Below are 22,842 nucleotides of genomic sequence, written 5' to 3'. Positions count from 1 at the left end.
TCAGACTCATCGTAAGTGTGCTGTGATACTCTCTGATGTGTCTGATGACTGATGAGTAGAGGGAACCTCCGTTGACCTACATGCAATGACTTTGGCAATTTGTGGGAACACATAGCATGATTTTCTAACCACTTTGTGAATGTGTTTCTGGAAGTAGAGATGACTATCCACATGTGTTCATAGATCCCTTATTATTACCTCCATATTTAGGGTGTTGGCACCTATGTGGTATTTGTATGACTGCAGCTGGAGGCTATAATTTTGACACCACATCTGTCTGACTGAGACCCTTTTTAAGGATGTCTCTGTTGTCCCAAACATTGATTATGACAAAATTTTTGCAGTCATCCACAAACTTTGCTAAACATAGCCCTCGTGTGTTTGACTGTATTTCTGAAAAGTATACACCAGACAGGAGGGGTCCCAGGACTGAGCCATGGGGGACAGCAGCTGTTACCAGCTTGGACAGGAGACCACAATTCTTACCTTGTGTGATATATCTGTGCCCCAGTTGGCAATCAATCAGATGACATATGTGTTTATGTACAGGTTGTTGATTGTTTGGATATGGCATGTGTGTGGGATGTTGGAAAAGGGCTTTTCAAGGTCTATGTAGGCCGTGTAGAGCTCATTTCATTGATGTATGTCCTGGGTGACTGCCTTGACAACTATCTAGCAGGTTTAGGAACCATGATCTGAACCTGACCAAACCACAATGGGTAGGGTTGGGTGTTTGTAGGCTTCCAATAGCTCTGTTTATGAGTTCCATAATGATGGACTCCATGGCCTTGCAGATCAGGCTTATTAGGCTTATAAGACTATAGTTCCCATGGTCTGTTGTGCAACGACACTTGTGGAGTGTGCCAAACATTGCTGTAACCCATTCAACAGTTTCATATCCTGTACAAAGGGTGAGTCTCAACAGATTGTTCAGGTGCAGGGTCTGTTTGTTTTGGAGTTCACATATGACACAGCCAGGGAAACCATGCCATCCCATAGACGCCGTGTTTTTAGGTTTGGATAGAGCTGTTTAACCATTGTATATATGATTTCTGAGTTTTCACAATCTCCAGGTATGGTAATGGGCCCTTTTGTCAGTGACATGGGGGTAAATATGTATGAACCTGTCTGACAAGATGTTGGCAATGTCAGTCATGTACATGTATTCATATACACTTTGCACTGACTCAGAGCATATATGAGTTTACATTGATATTTATGACATAGCGAAAGAAAGCTTCATGGTTCGCTATGGACTCTTTGGCAATATTTTTGCCAGAACATGGCTTGGATACTGTTAGGAGGGCTCATTGTTTCTTGATGATACTGATCGGAGATTTATTGATCTTCTTTGCATTTTCACTTTCATTGAACAACTTAAGTACTTGTAGTACATAGTTTGATTATGACAGGGGTCCAATATATTATATGGGTCTGTTTTCATATCACTGTGTGTGCAAGGCAGGATTGGTGAATAGTGCCAAGTGTCTGGAGTAAGAACTGTAACTGGCAGATATGTGTGGTCCACTGCTGTACTCAGACATGGCCTAAGTGTGTCAGCATGCCCAGTATGACCTTTCAGTATGTTATTGACTGACATTTGTTTTGTTTGTTTAAGTGTGTGAGCATGCCCAGTATGACCTTTCAGTATGTTGCTGACTGAAATTTGCTAAATTTGTTTAAGTATGTGAGCATGCCCACTATGGGCATATATACTATATGTGTGTGAAAAATCAAGTGGGGTTTTACTTCAGGGCTAACCTTTGTGTTGTACATCGACAGGAAGCATGCTGTGCCTGCAGGGCTTCCATGAGTCAATTTGCATAAACTTATCAACATTTCTACATACGGGGGGACAGCTATTATTTGTACATTTCTACCCGGGGGAGGGCACACCTGATTGTTACTGTGGGTGTACATAGGATGAGGGGTACACCTGACACTTATACACATTTGCTAGGCCTGCACTGCTATGTCAGGTGGTCCATTTCAGTCTGTACTGTTGCCTATCGTACTGGCTTGAGGCATACCACTGTACTACAGACCTTAGCTTCCAATTACATGCATATTAGTTTGTGACTTCATAGCCTACTCAACCCACATTACACTGCCTGGCCTGCTGTTATCTGTCTGCATATGCCTGGGTGATGGTTACTCATATGCCTCTTCAGAGGGCATGATACAGCATTTGTTTGTGTTTGCATTTGTCCACAATTGTCCTGCTGGCTGTGACTGCTAGGTATGTGACCCCCCTCCCCAACTGGTATGTGTGAGTGACTTAAGTTGTGTCTGTGCCAGTGAAATGCTGTCATGGCTTAGTGGTTCAGTGCTGTGACTATAGTGCACAGTATCCTGAGTTCGAGCCCTGTCACTGCTTTTTATTTTCCTGCTGGGCAGACCTGACTGGTTAAGGAACAGTAAATCAGGTGTGAGCGTGTTTACCCAACTTTGCTCGACTTTGCCCGAATTTGCCCAACATTGCCCAACATTGCCCAATGTTGCCCGACATTGTCCGACTTTGCACTGGTTAGCGCAGTGTGCAGCTATGCGCAATTGTATTTAAATATGCTCAATACTGGTAAAATTTGCTTAGCAGTGCTTTATATTGCTTAAAATAGGGACTCATGCCTCAGGTGGTGCTTCAGCCTATGTTGGATACACATATTACACTTCCTATACATGTTTGAAAACAGGTAGTGTCAAGTTAGGCATCCCTTTTACTGCATGTGCGAGTCAGAGAGAGGTGTCATTTCCAGGGTTCCTACTGAGTCAGTGTATGTGCTATGCGTTGCCTCTTTGCCAAGGCCAGGGCATACTGGGCATGCCTCCCTCTGCCTACTGGGGCAGGATCAGGTTGTTACTCCTCTGAGCCACGCTGTGCCTGTGCAGGCCTTGGCAATGATGGGGGGCTGTTTGGCCCTGCCCCATGTTGTTCCTGCTGCAGCTGTTTCCGCAGGATCATATTGTGTAGCATGGCACATATCATGACAATTTGGGTACATGTAGTTGGTGAGTGATGCAAGGCTCCACCAGATGTGTCCAGGCACCAGAACCATGACTTGACCATCCCAAACACACACTCAATTATGTTTCTTGTTTGTGCGTGTGCCTCATTATGGAGTTCTTGTTCAAGTGTGCGTGCATTTCTGATGGATGTCATCAGCCACGGCTCCAGTGCGTATCCAGCATCCCCCACTAGGAGACCATCAGGGATGTCCCCATTGGCAAATCTCTGGTACAGCTGCGTCAGATGCCAGATGTGGGAATCGCAATAACTTCCAGGGCAGCCAGCACACACATTCATTATTATGCCCTGGGCATCGCACACTACCTGGCAGTTGATGAAGGGGAAGCCCTTGCGGTTGATGTAGACCCTACCCCGCTCACCGGGTGGTGCTTTGATGTGTATGTGCGTACAGTCTATTGCACCCACTACCTCAGGGTATTCTGCTGTTTGGTGGAACAGTTGAATATTGCTGGCCAATTCCTCATGGGAATTGGGGAAATATACATGCTTACTGACATGTACTGACATGGCATCCAGGAAATGGTGCAGTACCCTGGATGCTGATGCCTGTGAAATCCCCATCATATCACCAGTTGGTCTCTGGAAGGTACCTGTAGCTAGTATTCTTAGGCCAACACATACCTTGGTATCCACTGGGATGGGTTCCCCTCTGTGTGTTCTGTGTGTGAGGCGTGGCCGGCACAGCTCAACAATTTGCTGCAGGAGGTTTCTGTTTACCCTATAGCGCTCCACTATCTTCAGCTCATGTAGCCCCTGGTATGTTACCCTGGGTCTGTACACTCTTCTCCGTCTCCTCACTATGGGTTGCTCAGCAGCATTCACAGCATCACCACCCTCAGCACCTTGCACATGTTGGTTTATGATAGCAAGAGCAGCCCCTAACATTTTGTCTGACTTTAAAGTTTTTAAGCTTTCCCTCTTTATATACTGCAGTGTTGCAGAGTTCTTCGGAAAAAACAGGGAAGAATGATGTTTGCAGAGTTTAAAGTGCTGGGCTTGGCTAGTCTGCTACCTGTGTAATTGGCTGATTCTGATATATTTCACCTGGCAGCTCTGCTAGTTCTCCTTGGTTAACTTCCTACTACTTCTTTTCCTTCCTTTTCCCTTTCTGTTTCCGCCCAGGGTAGCGCCGCACAAACAAGCGCACAAACGGGCACACGAGCACACACACGCACACACGCGCACACACGCTGTGTGCACATTTGCAAGAAATTTCATATATATTCACGGCGTACGTCTTTGGTTTCTGGTTTTCAAAAAGGAAAACTGTAGACACGTCTCTTGCAATCCTGAGCAACTCCAGGCAAACACAAAACATTGTGCTCCAATAAGCTTACAGCCTTTCTGACATACCCTCTCATGATGTTACCTATATTCTACTCTAATCCTCCCCTACTCCTACACTTACACTCTTGGGACATGGCTCACATGCTGGGGAAAATTGGGATTCACTATCCTTATCCTCATTTGCATAGGATTGCCTGCTAATGCAATGGTTACATCTCTCACACTGAGCTCCCCCCCCCCCTTAGCAACCACTACTCAGTGGCCATGTTGTCTTCAGCCTGCCATTCACCTGCATGGCCAGAGAAGCTTTTTAGTGAAAATGGCTATTTTTGGCTATTTTTTTAATTATTTTCTGTTTTTTTAAAGCGCCGCACATTTTGCGTGGTGCTGCGCTACGCTTAAACATTGGAGATCGGGAGAAAGAAGTTAGATTTTAATAATTTTAAACATTTATAAATGCCAATGGCCTTATATTTGGCCATTGGCATGCTTCCTCAACTGTATGCATCCTTTATTTGGAGCTGTCTTAGCTCCGTTTAGCTATTTGCAGAACGGTACTCCATTACCAATGGAGTACATTTCTGCAGATAACACTAATCTTCCACGGACAGGTTAGTGTTTCCTGGATTGCAAATTTACCTCATTTGCATGGCTTTCACCAGCAAATGAGGTAATTTGCATACCATGACGCTGTCCGTGCAAGAGTAGTTTTAACAGCTCTCGTGCACGCCCCTGCCGGCTATTCCTGGATCGCACGGCAGACATATTGCCTGTTTGATGTCTTACACTACTCTACAACTCCATGCAAGCTTTCGTAAATCCGGCCCGGGGTTTGAATAAAATATCTGAATATGTATGAGGTGTGCATTAACAGCTGCCTTGGGCCAAAAATGGTAACTGTGTATAACTGCTACTGTTTCTGCTTTACGCTATAAAGCAAATTATATAAAGCAGGGAATTAATGAGAAAGTTTACATACCTGCTATGTAGGCTGCTGGTAGAAAGAATAGTTTAGTACATAAAAAAGAAGAGAAACATAAATAAGAGAAGTGAGATTAGGGGGTAGTTTTACAAAATCTACTGTGTATTTGGGAACTGTTAAAGAAAAATGTGAGATTAGATTATAACAAAAAATCTGCTAGTTAGCAACCTGTTGTTGAAGCGGGGGTATGTTCACCTAATGTTGGTTTATGAAAGGCTGTTATTAAAATAAGTATTGATAAATGAGGGGTTGAATAAAAGGCCAAAAAAAGATAAATGTGTATAACTGATACTGTTTCCACTATAGTCTATAAAGCAAATTATATAAAGCAGAGAATTAATGAGAAAGTTTATATACCTGCTATGTAGGCTGCTGGTAGCAAGAATAATTCAGTACATAAAAATAAGAAGAGAAAATAAATAAATAAATAAATAAATAAGAGAAGCGAGATTAGGGGTGGTTTGAAAACATCTACTGTGTATTTTGGAACTGTTAAAGAAAAATGTGAAATAAGATTAATAGCAAAAAATCTGCTTTTTAGTTACCTGTTGTTGAAAGGGGGGGGAGCAATAGGCTCACCTAATGTGAGTTTATGAAAGACTGCTATTAAAATAAGCATTGATAGATAGGGTTTTAAATAAAATATCTGAATATGTAAGAGGTATGAATTAGTAGCTGCCTTGGGCCAAAAAATGGTAAAATGTGTATAACTGTTAGAGAAAAATAAATAAGAGAAGCAAGATTAGGGGAGGTTTGACAAAATCTACTGTGTATTTGGAAACTGTTAAAGAAAAATGTGAAATTAGATTAATAACAAAAAATGTGTATAACTGTTACTGTTTCTGCTTTACGTTATAAAGCAAACTATATAAAGCAGGGAAATAATGAGAAAGTTTACACACCTGGTATGTAGGTCACTGGTAGCAAGAATAGTTTAGTACATAACAAAAAATAAATAAATAAATAAATAACAGAGAGAAAAATAAATAAGAGAAGCGAGATTAGGGGAGGTCTGACAAAATCTGCTGTGTATTTGGAAACTGTTAAAGAAAAATGTGAAATTAGATTAATAACAAAAAATATGTATAACTGTTATTGTTTCTGCTTTACGCTATAAAGCAAATCATATAAAGGAGGGAATTAATGAGAAAATCTACATATCTGCTATGTAGGCTGCTGGATGGGGGCTGAATATGTAAGAGGTGAGTATTAATATTAATATGAAGATATATATTATGCTATTAAAAATGAGTAATGCAGTTTTTAATTTGTGGTACTAAAATAATTATTCCTGCAAAACAATGTTTTATTCTGTTGCTATTGATATATACGTATATGAAGAAATGTTAAATATGGTCCTATATGTACAAATGTATGCCTTATGACTACAGTTTTGTAAAAAACAAAAAAAAAAAAATAATTGTACTTTTAGATTTGTTGTAATTGTTCTATGTGGAGCTTTTCTTCCTGGGCCTCTGCTGAAAATGGACCTGTGTCCAGTCGGACTTTCCCAGTCATCAAATGTAAAATAAAAAATAAAATAAATAAAATACTATAGTATCTAATGTACAAAGCTACTAACTACTTCCCTGATGCAGTGTGCTTGCCTTATACAAATGCTACACCAAATTTTGACTCCTCAAAGTGAAGAAATGTGAATAAGTACATATCAAAATGCCTGTGTCTGGAGGATATATACCCACAGCTGGGTAATAGGCTATCCTTGACTTTGTCTTTAGCAGGCTAGTCCTGAGGTCCAGATGCCTGTTACTGCTTGCAGCATGCAAAACTAGCTGGCAGTCACAGTTGGGTGGGTGACTGAATGTGACTGACTGAGGAAGGAGTGCACTGGTCAAACTTTAGAAATACAGGAATGTATCATAAGGAAGAAAAAAGAACAACAACACGGGTAGCATAGAAGGCAAAAAGATAAAGTATTTGTAAGTACATTAGGACATAGAATTCACATAATTTTTCCACAAGTCATTACTACAGGACCTATGAGACAGCTCTGGTTAAATAACATGATACTAGTAGTTATAATTCAGACCAGAGTAGGACAGACAGGGCTAAGTTACAAGTATATACAGTCAAGTTGCAGGACACTGATAATGGTTTGATCAGGGTATTATTACAGTGACATAATACTAGTGGCATTTAGTTACTGCTGTTTAGTAAGCACAACACTGTTTATGCAGACTAGGAAATATTCAACTAAACATTTGTAAGCACATCATGTATAGAACAATGTTAAGTATACTGTGTGTGCAACAATGCTATGTAATTGCTTTTGAAGAAGTGAAGAAGTGAGTACGTTTCAGCCCTTCACTACTGTGACAAGTGGAAAATGGGTTGTAAAACTTTAAATTCCTGCTTTAGAAATTACCAAGACTGTTATTAATAAACATATTACTCTGAGCATTATTAAGACATTGTTGGCACTGAAAAACTGTTTTGTTAGTTTTACAAAAAAAGCAAGAGATGCATCAACCATTAACAATATGGGAGCAGACCTAAGAACATATAATAACACGAGAATTTGCTTACTCAGAATGCAGACCTCAAGTATTTTGAAAAGATTTACATTTTTTTACACTCAGTATGACAGTAAGGACAATACTGTAGCAAAACATCTATAGCATAGCAAATGAGAAGAATGCTCGATCATCAGACACAGATACATTCAAACAATAATACATGCAGAATAAGTTAATTAGCACATGAAGAATTATAAATAGATTGCTGTAGTACAATAGTGAAAGCATTTATTTTTCAGAAACAGACAAACATAAGCACAAAATGGGAATAAATATGCAAAAAAACACAAGCACAGAGTACAATCTTGGGTTTTTGTATGGGCCTGCTTCAACTGCAGTCTAACAGTTTAATATAACATATTTACAAGTGACTTCAGGCTTATATTTGAGAAAAAAATGCACTTTGAATAGTAAAACATATCACTTAAAAAGCATGCACACTGCTCCTGGATGTATCCATGGGAGAACCTATGTATTTTGAGACTGAAAATGGAGCCGAACTTGTGGGAAGTGTTTTGAGTAGCACAAAGAACTCTGGTAAAATTCAGAAACAAAGCAATGTCCCTTGATCTCACAAGGATGGGTAAGCTTTTGCCAAATTTTGGGAGAAAATAAATTCTCCTTCAACTCAAACTTTTAGAACTTTAAACTATCAGTCTCAGATGATACAGTTTTAACTTCTCTCTTTTGAGAATGTGAAAAATGTTAACAGTTAACCTCTCCTGATGTTTCTTCTTTGAATGCCTCTTTAGCTATCTGCTTATCATGTGATACAACATGTCTTAGTTTTCTTCTGATGTTACTATTACCGCTTATAGGGCTGCTACGTTTGGGTCCATCATGAGAAGATTTACTTGACTTCCTTCTCGGAGTCTTCCTGACGATGCTGAAACAGATATTTGAAATTCTGTCTGGACAAGGAAGTTTTGTTTAGCTATTTTAAAATTGAGGTGCATACAAGATTTGATGAGGGGGTGAAGTTGATACAAGGATTGACCAATATCTTCCGATCTTCCTTTATAAGTCAAATAAAGGTTATCCTTCCACCTCAGCTCCTTTCACAAATAGCAATTCAAGCAGCAAGGTGCTTTCATTTAGGTTTTTAATAAGCAGTGAGAGAGAGGTTCCAAAATGAAAGGGAAAGCCTCCCAAAATCAAGAAGAGTCAAAAAAGTCTCAATGACTGTTAACCTTTTCAGGCATCCCCATTGTAATCTCTCCATTGCAGTATTTCAGACAGATTGGTACTCAAAGTCATCCCACAGGGATATACGTGGCGATGGGAGTATCTCCCTTCCATGGGGTTCTGCCATGCCCAGTAAGTTAATTACCCCTGTTCCTTACAGTTCTGCAATAAATGGCAGGGAGTTGTAGAACCTGTGCTTTTCTGCTAGATGGGAAAAAGGTTTTATTAAAGGATTTTTCTGGTGCAAAAAAAGAAGGGACATGCAGGCCTGGGTTAGACATCTCATTTCTCAGTCTTTTAGTCGAGCTTCCAAAGTTTAAAATGTTATCCCTTCAGACTCTATTACTTCCAGTCCCTTTACTAGCTGTTATGGTAAAAGTATTCAGGTTATTCATATTGTTTTTTATTTCCTATCTTTCTTATGTAACCATTTATGCCTTTTTGTAAAAGTGTACAACTGATGGAGCTTTTCTCCCCGGGCCTCTACTGAAAACGGACATATATCCAGTTGGACTAGCCCGGTCAACAAATGTAAAATAAAATAAAATAAAATAAATAAAGTAGACTTAAAAAATGCTTACCACCATATTCCTGTTGGCAAGTATTTCAGATGTTTCTTACGATTTTATTTATCTGGCTCATTATCAGCTCTCTGTCTTACCATTTGGACAACTGTTCCAGGGGTATTTACAAAATATAATTGCTTATTACAGACTTCAGGTTATTCATATTGTTTTCTAATTTGGATGACTGGCTTATATTTGCAACTCTTTTCCAGTTGTCAAGATTCATTAGAAAGTGTACAGAGTCTTCTACTCAGTTTGGCGATTCAAGTGAAATTAGAGAAATCTCTCACACATCTCATATAATTGTTTCCCTGGGATGTCTGGTAGATTCTGCCCTGGGAAGAGCTTTTCTTCCTCAGACAAATTAGAGGTGTTCTAAAAGTCCCCCCCCCCCCGAGTTTTTTTTTTTTCATTCAAAAGCAGTTATCTGTCAGGGAATGTCTCGGGATTCTGGGATACATGGCTTCTATGGTTCTTATGATTCCAGTGGCATGACTTCACATGAGAAAAATTCACTGACACCTCAGGTCAATCTGGACTCAGCATCATCTCCACTGTTTATCTTTTCAGATCCCTACTTTGAGGTTTGTAAGAAGGGAGGTTTTGCAGTGGGTAGACCAGTTCTCTCGGAGTCCAGAGCTACCCTTTTTTCTACTCTGCTTCAGTCTGTCACAACAGAATCTGCAGACCTATCATAGGAAGTGGTTATAAAAGGGATGAAAGTACAAGGTACATGTGACAAGCAACCAACTAAAGCACAGACATGTCAAATAGATGTTTGCAGTAATAACTCTTTGACAGTCCTAAATCATCTCTGCTCTCCAGGGCCTCTGTAACTTTTCACAGTGAACACCAGAATAATGTTGTACATAAGCAAATGGGGGGGGGGGGTACCAAATCTTATTCCCTTTGCATACTTGATTTGAAAGCTTGGGAAGTAGTAGCTCAGCTCAGTTTGACTCTTCAGGCTTCATCTGTTCTGCTAGAGCAAAACATTGTAGCAGACAAGGTAAACAGTACCTGGATAGACCCTCATGAATAGAAACACTATGGGAGGGGGTCTTCCAAGAACTGATCCAACTGTGGGGAGCATCTCAAGTAGAATTGTTTGCAAGCACTTGGTACAGAAAACTAAGGAAAGTATGTTCCAGGATTCCTGCAAACTGACCTGGAAAACAAACTGATGTCTTCTCATTCCCATATATGGGAATGTTACTCTATGATTTTGCTCCATTTCATCTGATATCCAGATTTCTTCTAAAGATGTGTGGTGCCTATCCCCCCACCCCCAACTTTTGGCCATGGCAACAGTGGTTCTTTTGAGAATGGCCAAGGGCAGTTTCCCCAAGCTTTCTCACAGAATGGACTTAGGCACACAGGACAAAGGTTCTTTGATGCATGCCAACCTTCAACTATTTCAGCTGCCTACCTGGATGATAGAATTTTAGTACCTTTATGCCCCTTTTTTCATTGAAGATGTGAAGCAGATATTAAATGAGGCAAAGCACCTGCTTTTAGAGCATTATGTGTGCGTTAGTGAAAAGGATTTTCTATCCGGTACTAAGGCAGTAAGCAGGATCCTTTTAAGGTTCAGACTCCTTTGAGCTTGCAGTATTTGTGTGAGTTACTATCTTTGACCTTTCTTACTCTTCTGTAAAGAATCTCCTTTTAGCCATCTCTGCTTGTCTTCCCTTACATCTTCCTCTTTCTACGTTAACTTTAGTGCTGGTCTTCTCTGAAGACAGTAAGACCACAGAGAAGGAGAAGAAGACTACAAAGCCCCTTTCCATCTGGGTTCCTTAAAATTCGTCACACTACAAAGACTTCATCAGCTTCCTAGGACTGGGTCCCAGTGTTCAAGCCTCTGGTGAGAGCAGAAGCTTCCATGCGGCAGCTACCTGAGCTTGGGCTCCAGTGAGAGACTGGAGTGCTTGGCTTTTGATTGGCCAGCTTCTTATGGGTTGTTGGCTGCATCTTGAATGGCTGGCTTCTGCAGGGGTGGAGCCTTACATGCTGTAAACACCAGGAGACAATGCAGCACAGCTGCATGAGACAGTCTTCATCCTATTCGATATCAAACAAGAGAGCCTAGTCTACAACAGGTAAGGGAATCTCTTATTCCAAATACTACAAAAAGGACTCTTGGAAGGCATTTCATGCCGAGGCGCTAAGTGTGTATTAAATGTTCCTACTTTTGTAGCTGTGGTGGTCTTTTTTGTAGTATTTGGAATTGTTTTTTAACATCTTTTGTGGTTTTGCTGTAAGGGAATCTCTTATGTTTGTTCTGTATGATATAAATTTGAGTGCTTTCTTTTGCATAAATGTGTTACACTAGTGTGACTGACTTTTATACTGCCTTATTTTGTACAGGGAAATCATTGTCTGCATAATTGTGTTTTGTTGCTTTGGCATAGTTACTACTGGCATTATTTAAGATAATACTGCAGTGTTTTATTTTGCTTATACTCATATGCAAATACAACGTAACTTATTATCTCAATAAATTACTGCATTTTTTCATCATTGGTATTACTGAAGTTCTTGTTGTAAGGGATCTGGGTACTTTTGTTGATAATTCGTTATCATTTGACCATCACATTTTCACAGTAGTTGAAAAAGCCTTTTATCTGGTCTTTCTAATTTCCAGTCGTCTCCATTAGATCCACAGAAGTCTTGAGTTCCCTTTACTAATATCTTATCAGACCCATTAGTTAATATAATTCAGCTTTTGGCGTGAATGTATCTAAACATATAACATAACTTGAGAGACATTGGAGATTAATAACTGAAAAGATCTGTGGCCTCAAAAATCTTCATTATCATTAAACACTGGCAGCCCTTTCTCTGCCTTGGAGATTTATGTCTAGCCTTTTGTGCATGAAGAACTAAATGGTCCATCAAGTACTTGATTAAAGAAACTAAATCTTCATCACAAGATAAATGAGACATGTTGGTGTGATTGATTCATATCCCACCATATCCCTCACCTCTGGAACAGACATTCACTGCATGTCAAGAAGAGTAGCACCCTTGCCTCCTTCAAGGTAAATAATTGGATGGGCAGCCTCAAATTCTCTCCTGGTCTGTCTAGTTTTGCTTTTCTTGAGGCAAGAGGGAAATTTTGAAAAGATTTTTTTTGGCTAGGTTTGAAATGGTCTGCAGATCAATGACCAAGTACTTACCTACGAATCTCATGGGAAAGAGTTTTTGAAAGGGGCTTTAAATATCTGACCACCTAGAAGGCAGGTGGTCTGCGTAGGGCATCTGTTTGAGGCCAGTAATCCTCTTTGTGAGGTATTTCTGTGGCCTTTCTAATTGTTGAAAATGTCTTGTGAGGTACATACCAAAAGGGGCATTGTACTCTATAATGGGTCTAATGAGTGACAAATAGAGGGGAACAATGACCTCTTTTTTCCTGGATGAGAGATCTTTTGTGATGAGGTGTGCCACATAGAAGGATTTCCTGACTACTGTGGTGATGTGATTATCAAAGGAGAGACTACTTTCCACCTGTGTCCCAAGGTCTCTTATCACACTTTTGGTGTTAAGTAGACTACCACCTGTGTGGTAGTTCATGGGTACAGAGTTTTTAACAAAAGGGATGACAATGCACTTTTTGGCATTGAGCTTGAGGCCATGGCTTTGACGCCAGGCATCTGTCTCAGTGAGGCCCTTTTGTAGGATGTCCACATTGTTAGGAGTTTCGATTATGGCTCCTAGTTTGCAGTCATCTGTGAACTTCGTTAGCCAAAGACCTTCTGTGTTAGCCTGTACTTCTGAGAAGTAGATACCAAACAGGGGAGGACCCAGGACTGAACCCTGTGGTACTCCACTTGTCACTGATCTGAAGTAGGATTTGGAGTCTGCTACTTTCACAGTATTCATATTCAGGCTTATCAGTTTACACAGCTTTACAATATGCACTCTACCCCAATTTTATGTCAAATACCTGATAGATGTCCTCTGCATTGTTCATGTAAGGATGCTTATCTCCCACAGACATCCTCCCCATTGTTAGGTCACCTTGTGTGACAGTCATATAAAATACATTTCCACTGTGCAGACTCTACTGTACCATATAGATATATGACTGGTGTTGCTACTACAATCATCTTCCATTGACATGCCCTCATCTACTGTACATTAGGTTGTTTCAGCTGTCCTCTTTCCTTGTGTTCATTCCTGCAATTCAAGTGCATGTCCCTATTCAATGCACACACTTCCCGAGTGTTCATTTTACATAGCAGTCCATGTACCATTACAGATAATTTTACACAGCTTCAGTACAGAATGTGAGACATGGGATATCATAATACACTACTTTGTAGATGCACTGTCCTGTACTGTGTTTGGACCATATACTTTGCATCCATACCTCTGAACTGTCTGGATATTCACAGAATGTCCAGATGTGTTCTTATCAAATTTGTGAATTCTGCCATATCACTGGGATGATCTTAGGACTGATGTGACTCAATATTACATACATTTGAATTCAAACCTCTCAACTGTCCTGATTTTTGCAGAATGTCCAGAGTTTTCTCTTATATTTCTGATCTTTTCCTCATAAAATTTTGGTTTTCTGGCAAAATCATTGGCATATCATTAAAAATTAAAGTCAGAAAATAATGACAGACATTTGAGTCTCAAACTTCATAAAACTTCCCCTGAGAGTTCATTTTACATGGCAGTCCATGTACCTTTACAGATCATTTTGCACAGCTTCAGTACAGAATGTGAGCCATGAGATATCATAATACATGTGTGTCTAAGTTTGTAAGAGCAATATTAAAATCCTGTCCCTATTTTTGGGCTTTTGCCCCCCCATTATTTATGGCTTTAGCCAGATTTCTTACTCTAAGAGGTATATTTGAGTTTCATGCTTCAACTCCTTCTGAACATGTACTTCTACCACATTTCTATGATGCATCCATGGCAAATATTTCCCTACTTCTGGGTATTTGTCCCTGCATTATGTTGGTCTTTGTGCAGATATGTTGAACTAAGCGATTGAGTCCTATCTGTGAAGCCCTGGCCGCGTACTGTAACTGCTTTGCTTTAAACAGGATTGAGATCCATGTTCACTTACATGGTTTCCTGACTGGCAACACCTGCCATTCACGAAACCTCTCTTAGACGTGGTGCATACATGGAAACTCCGTGTAGACTTCATGCGAAGCCTACACAGAGTTTATTGAATCCCAGGGAATAGTTTTAATTATGCCCAGACTTCTTCATTTCCTACATATAAAACTCCTTTCTTTACAGAGTTCAGTCCAGATCCCCATATAAAAGAAAACACAACATTATTTCTCATATATTGTTGATATATTAAATACTCCAACTAAATAAGCTAATTTTCCTAGAAGGACTGAATTCAACAAATAAACTTTTTTCTTAAATGACAATCAAAATGTCTTCCACAAATCACACATATATTTGATCTTTTTTATAACATTTTTCCATTGAAAATCTAAAATCTCCTGCCTACTGAATCTAATCCCTAATATTTCTATTTCTTCCATGTTAAATTTGTTTTCTTTTATATTACCTTCATACCCAAACTTTTGTTTTTCTGTTTTTTCAAACTCATACCTATTATTTTTAAAGAAATATTTAAGTGCAATATTACCTAATCTCTCCCAGTTGTCTGTCTAGATATTAATATTATGTCATCGGCATAAGATGGTGTAATAGGAATCTCAGTTCTTTCTCTCATTGCATCTTACATATTTCATATCCTAATTAACATATCTTTTTACTGCATTCTTTACTAATGTAAGCATTATGCCACCCAAAGGGCATCCTTGTCTAATTCCTCTCTTAGTGTTAATTTCTTCACTTAGCCACCCATTATTCAATAATTTTACTGTATTGTACTTGTAAGAATTAACACATATTCTTTATTATTTTACACATACTATAAGAATTAAATATATCCCATAGAATTCCACCTTGTATGTAATCAAAAGCTTTGCTTAAATCACTTACCATAATTAGTAGTTTGTCATGTCTATTTAATACATTGTCCAGTCTCCATTCACCATTAATAATTCTTGACATCTTTTATACCCTTTTTGTATGATCTTCATGAAATAGTTATAATCTGTATTATTCAGTACTATAGGACTCTAATTTCACATATTATTTCTGCCATCTTTTTTCCATATAAATATAAATACTCCATGGCATACCCCCGGATTCATGAAGCTCGGCGCAAGGCCGGTGTAAGGCTTGCGCCGGCAGTGCAGTGTATAACTGGCATAGCAGCGCCACATGCATAGTAATGAGTGTGAGCCGCAACCACAACCACGTGCAGAGGTCACGTGCGCGAGCCCAAGTAGGATGCGCCCGTAGGCGTGGCCAAGCCGGCAGGCGAGGAGCAACCTAAAGTGCTGACTGTCACAGGCCGCCTGCAATAGTAACCGCACCAACCAGTGTCCGTGGATAATGAAACGTACGCAGAGTATGCAACATAGTACGCGTCTACACAAAACGGAGAACCAAACATTAACCCACGAAGTCCAAATTGTACCCGTCCAAGGAACAAAGGATACGCGTAATACCGTGTCCGTCACACAATGCACTGTCAGCAGGCATACCCAGTGAAGGTGTATCGCAGCATGTCAGCGTGCCACACCTACACATGAGTAGCCCCATGGGCATGGTCACCAGCAGTTCCACAGTGGTAGTGAGAGTACACAGCCGGGCAGCCGTGTCTATATAACAACCAGAAAGAAACCAGATACCCTAAACACAGACAGACATGTGCATAGCAACATGTGCTAGACCCAGCAACGCATCTGGCATACACATAGGATGGCGTATGCGGCGGAATATCCAGAAGCAGAACCCATGTATGCAAATGTAATACACAACAGCCCCGTCATAGCACGTAACCCGCACCCATGTACGACAGTCCACCCAATCCAGCTAGCAGCCTTGCGCAGCTGCACACCTACACACAGTGGGTATACCCCAAATGTCGTATGAAGTATTGTCCTAGGCAGTGCCACGCGTGCAAATATGTACCCCACATGTCAGCATCCCACCTCAGGTACTGATATCCAAATGGCCGCATGTGAATGTGTCGGCAGAATGCGTACATCCCGCATGTGGTACGGACCTGTCGAAACCCCATAGGCATTCACACGCCACAGTGTCCATAACTGTACACATCTGGACAAAGCAGTATGTGCAGCCACTGTACCGATGATTAGCTATGCAGACATGTCAAACACAAGACATAGGGCGGAACATCCGCCCACCAAGCAGGACACCCCAACAGGGTGCCACATGCACAGAAGGTGAAGGTGGGACATCACACATAGATAATAGTGGTGCTGTATGGCCAAACACCCACGGACAATGCAAAGGATTGAATAACATGTATATGCCCGGATGAATGGGTATGTCATATCATGGGAATAGCCTAAGCTATCCAACATAATAGCCATGCGTACCAGATACAAACTGCCAGTAACACGCAGTAGTAATGCAGGAAGGCATACACGACTGTGGGAATATCACAGGACATATGGCACGTGCCAAGTGTCGACGCATGACACAAATGTCCAGGATGGGGCCCCCTGCAAAGAGGAACACGTGCCAACCCCACCGCCCACTGACGTATCGGCAGTAGAAACACAACCCAAACACACACCAACACCACCGTCCATCCCACGATAGCAACGGAGGCAGGTCAAAGACCACCATGATGCCTGCACAAACAGGGACACATGTAACCGTCGCTCTGACAACCCCCCACAGGCCACTGAATAATAGCATGGACATACGCATGTAATGCTGCGAAGGATGTGTGATAGTCCTCAGTATCACAGAGGTAGGTACACAGATACACTGTAACCAACCGTGACATATGTGCACTGTACACAGCATACCTGCAGGTAATACATAGTTCAATCATGTGCCACATAAATATCCACGTACGAATGAGGACAGGGGATAGACAAGTGTGAATGGGACAAACGCAGAACATGGCATATGTATGGTAACCTGCACCACCCACAGCATCGTATGCCAATAGCAGAAGCTATTGTAGGTTGTCCAAACACACATGTCCGTACACACGGAATACCATAGCAATAACCCACGCCCGGATGTGGGTAATGCTAGATATACCCAAGGTAGACGTGGTGCGGTCCCGAGGCCGATGCCCAAGGGACCACACAAAGGCAACCGTGGGTAAATACAGCAGTACCCACACCCAGACGTGGGTCATTGCTAGTATGCCATATCATCTAGGGAAAGAAACCATATATTCCCAGACATAATGGCACAGCATAATGCCTGTCCGCCGCCCATCCACAGACATACGGCACCCGCGGTGGTGCGGACGTACTGCGCGAGATGTCCGTTGCCAATGTCGACACTGTCTCGCTATGTGAAACAAAGTCAACATAGCAATTCAATACAAAACAGCGACGGAGAGCCCGATGTCCCCATTGCTGTGCTGTTCAACCTGTTCCGCCATGTTAAATGTGTGTAGCAGAGCGGGACTGCCCCAAAGTAAGCAACGGACATGTCCGTGGCTCAGTGAAAGCTGTCACGCAATGTTAAACCCATGTAACATAGCGAGACAGGTTATAAATACCGAGGTATAGTAATGGAAATAGGTCCGGTCGACCAGACTGTGTGCAATTACTATAACACGATCTACAACGGGCACGCCGGCCAATCAGCGCGCACGGTTAGGAATAATGGGGGGGGGTATGGTATCATAGACATGGACAAACCGTGCCCATGTGACTCGTCTGACATTCGTACACGGTCAGGGCAGTTCCGTACACTAGGCGGACAAGACAAAACCCAAAGCACCACAGGAACACCCTGACAATCGAAGGCCTATATGCGTAGGGGCTATAAGCCCCCGTGATCCGAATATCCCTGTGGTCATGACATATGCATCCTGGGCCATGAGCGGTAGGGAATAAGGAATGTGTAACATGTAGTACCGCACTTTTCCCAGCAGGAGAATGGATGCCTGTGACGTACGTGAGTGCGGGGGCAGGGGATATGTTAATGTAGCTAAGTACCATGGGTATGCATATAAATGAGACAGAACAGCTAACGTGTAGTGGTCACAGCAACCGGCAAACGTGAATGCAGTCCCGTTTGAATTACGACTATAGAACATATAAATGTGAACGTGTACGTAATGTGCCCGTGCCGCAAAGACAGTTACATGTGTAAAGGTGAAAGTGTGTTCCGCACACGTCCGTCAACTGGATCAGAGATATGTTACCGGAACAGTTACAACTAATACAGACCACATAACCACACAGACCCAGTAAACATATGTAACCAGAATATGGATATGCATGTGTGCCTGCGCGTAACCCACAATTAGGAAATGCAAGTGCGCGTGTGCGTGTGTGATCTGCTCACAGCAGGGAAAGTTAATGCTGTGTCCTCCACATTAGTTATACATGTCTCAAAACTGTCAGCCTCTGAAAGTATGGAATCGGACAATGCCATGTAAAGTACCGGTACAAATAGTGAGAAACACATGCTATGTGATAAGACAAACATAAAATGTGGATAGAATAACGTGTGTGTTAGTAGTAGGGATTGACGACGGTTATGCATCTGTAACCCGACCCACTTGTCAGAAAGTGCCACCGTACGAATTGTGTTTAGTTGGCTCACACTTGTTGACCGGGCTAGGCTAGCTGGATATATGTCCAGTGTCAGCAGAGGCCCGTGGAGAAATGCTCCACACACAATAATAGCACAACATACCAAAGTACTCATATATGTAACCAAAAAAGAACAACAATAGAAAGTGTCCTGAAAGGACTGGTTACATACAGATCCCAGACGACAGAGAAATATATGGCCAGTGGAAGCACGTCACAATTACGGGATCAGGTCCCTATAGAATCAAGAAGGTCTCACATGACACTCCAGTGAATTGCGAGATAGACACAGGTCAATGTAACACACAGCAAGATTAAGGGCCAACCAGCCGTACACCCTGCCAGAACTTGTACAGTGGAAAGGTATGGTATGGTAATAGATGTGTGTACACAGGTAATCCACAGACAGTAACAAAGCAAGGTATGAAACGAGGGGTTCACATGTATATATCTACACACAACAGTCCGACGGCCCGTATATATGACACATGGACATAGATATGTCACTCGAAAGCAAGATGTAAACAACTACAGTTTATTTCATATCATATTTATATATTTATATACAGTCATATTTATATTTAACATTGTGACTCTTATTTACATTTATATTTATACAAAATATGTATTTAATTGTACTTATTTATTCAATGATTTGGAATCTTAATACAACAATTATACACATTAATATACATAATTTTATTATCACCACACTACATTCTAAGGTTTACTCACAACAATTATCAATTATTTTTCAATTTACTGATTGTATTTACCAATATTGTATTTATATTAACACATTGTTGTTGTATTAATGTTTCCATTAAGTTATGTATGCAACACTGATTTTTATATTTCACCTTATCTTTAAGACTTGGATTACTGGCTACTTAACTATGAGCAAGTTTATTGATTAATTGTCTTTAAATTGACTCTGAAGGAAGTATATAAGGGATGACTATCTAATGTATTTTGTACACTGATGATGCCCCATGTTAGTGGGTGAAAGCGCTCAGTATCTTTGGACTATGGAGTGTATCGTTTTTGTCATCGTCTGTTTTGGTCTGGTTTATGTTCATTAATGTCTTTTATGAAGATGACCAGGACTCAAGGTTTGCTGTATTTCTGCTTACTGGTACATGGATCTAGATATGCCAAGTAATACATAATATGGGTAGTCAAACAGACATCCGCGAACGGGGAACATACAGCAGCAGTCAAAACCACTGGCCAGATGGTGACAGTCCAACAAGTTCTACACTTTACATATGCACACTGGTGTCCATTGTAGGACTCCAAAAATTGCTCCGTTCGCAACCCCTGCTGCAATCAACGCAAAAGAAGTGACAGCCGCGACTACGGCACAGCTAGACATATGCACCACCAGCATGTTTAAGGTTGATGACACATGTCCATGAAATGCAGGACATATGAACAGAAATCCCCAGATTGTCGAGTCCATAGAAGTGCGTCCACATCCCAGTACTGCACACATGAAGGATGTGTAATGTGTACCGTCGAGGGTTGCAGCCATGGGAACCTGGGTATGCAGAAATGGGGCTCGGTGTTGTTTGGCAGAGAATCTGTTGCCAGATGGTGACAGTCCAACAAGTTCTACACTTTACATATGCACACTGGTGTCCATTGTAGGACTCCAAAAATTGCTCCGTTCGCAACCCCTGCTGCGATCAACGCAAAAGAAGTGACAGCCGCGACTACGGCACAGCTAGACATATGCACCACCAGCATGTTTAAGGTTGATGACACATGTCCATGAAATGCAGGACATATGAACAGAAATCCCCAGATTGTCGAGTCCATAGAAGTGCATCCACATCCCAGTACCGCACACATGAAGGATGTGTAATGTGTACCGTCGAGGGTTGCAGCCATGGGAACCTGGGTATGCAGAAATGGGGCTCGGTGTTGTTTGGCAGAGAATCTGTTGGCTCGCCCCGTGGGAGGGATGTGGGTATAGCACATGCCTTAATCCCCACTAATGATGCAAAGCATCCACCGGATAATGCTGAAAGCAGGTGTGAAATGTGTACAGCCCTATATCAGTGTCCAGTAGGCGATTCCTATGGATGGACACGCGTACGACCAAGATGGCACCCATAACTGGAAACCTGGCGGAATTACACAGCTGCAGTAAGGCATAGCACAGGGAATACAGATAGGGACTACATTAGAAATTCCCCATACAAAGTCAGACCGTCGTGCGAATACCGGCGTACATAGCTCTCAATCTGCCATCACCAAAATGGGGATCACTCACTTCCATAATGCGGAACAAATGGGCGACCTGTGGAACACATACTAATGGCTCACTAACAACTTCAACTAGGAAGGTCATAGGATGGTTAAACTATGCCGTTCCCACTTATAAAGAAGATCCTTTAATGAATTAATATGATTAATGTCAATTGACCATGGATTACACCTAATCAACATAAAATAACCGCTGGCACCTTATGGCACACAATCCAAAAACCACATAGGTAGCTGAAACAGTCAACGTAGAAATAGTCCAGGACAGCCCCCAAATGGTATAATAAGGTTCCTTTATTCACAAGTAAGCGCTTTCACCCATAGGCTCCTTCAGACTTATACATAACATAAAAGCATTCAGGATTTAAATATCCCTCCTTACATTTTCATTGGTCAATTTCTCATCAAACAATGAACAATTAACCCCAGCATATAAAGCGCAAACTCAATGTTAAATACTCACACATATATTAACATCTTTAAAAACATCTTATTAAAACATGTATTATATTATATTGTACTATGCCTAATGTTCATCAATTATAAATATAAAAATATATATAAAAATATGTATATTATATCAATGTAAAACAGTGGTAAACAACTGAAAGAGTGGACTAATAGGTATTAAATGTATAGCTGTACCTAAACTACATTCCTGTTATTTGGGTTTAAGCCTCCTGCTTCTCAAAAGAGGCTTAATCTGTGCTTTATCATTCAACCCTGGTGTTTGGTCAGCTCTCCACCTAATAATCCATCTCAATTCGCATTCTAAAGTATAGTTGATAAGGTCCCCCCCTCTGGGATTAAAATCTAGCTTTTGTAAAACACTGAATTTAAAAGTATGCCTAGAACCCAAATCCTTATGATGTTTGGCCAAAGCATTTGTACTCTGATGATGCCCCATGTTAGTGGGTGAAAGCGCTCAGTATGTTTGGACTGTGGAGTGTATCGTTTCTTTCATCGTCTGTTTTGGTCTGGTTTATGTTCATTAAAGTCTTTTTTGAAGAAGACCAGGACTCAAGGTTTGCTGTATTGCCATTCTGAGAGACAGTAAGCAATTCTTACTTGACTTATATGCATATACTAGTCAACTGGATGATAACTCACAATACATACTGGTCACTTCAGACGTAGTTAGTCTGTGTACTGTTATCCCCAATGATATAGGGATACATTTTATACAGGAATACGTACGTAATCACTCTGATTATTCATCTGAGAGAATTTATTTGTTAGCACTTTTCTTAGAAACTATTCTGTTGAATAATATCGTTATGTTTGGAGAAGTGATTTCCCTACAGAGGGATGGCGTAGCTATGGGCAC

Source organism: Protopterus annectens, chromosome 7.part0 (genome assembly GCF_019279795.1).
Source record: "Protopterus annectens isolate FY-2018-M chromosome 7.part0, PAN1.0, whole genome shotgun sequence".
Lineage (NCBI taxonomy): Eukaryota > Metazoa > Chordata > Ceratodontiformes > Protopteridae > Protopterus > Protopterus annectens.
The sequence above is the reverse complement of the archived record's forward strand: the minus strand, read 5'-3'. Positions refer to the sequence as shown.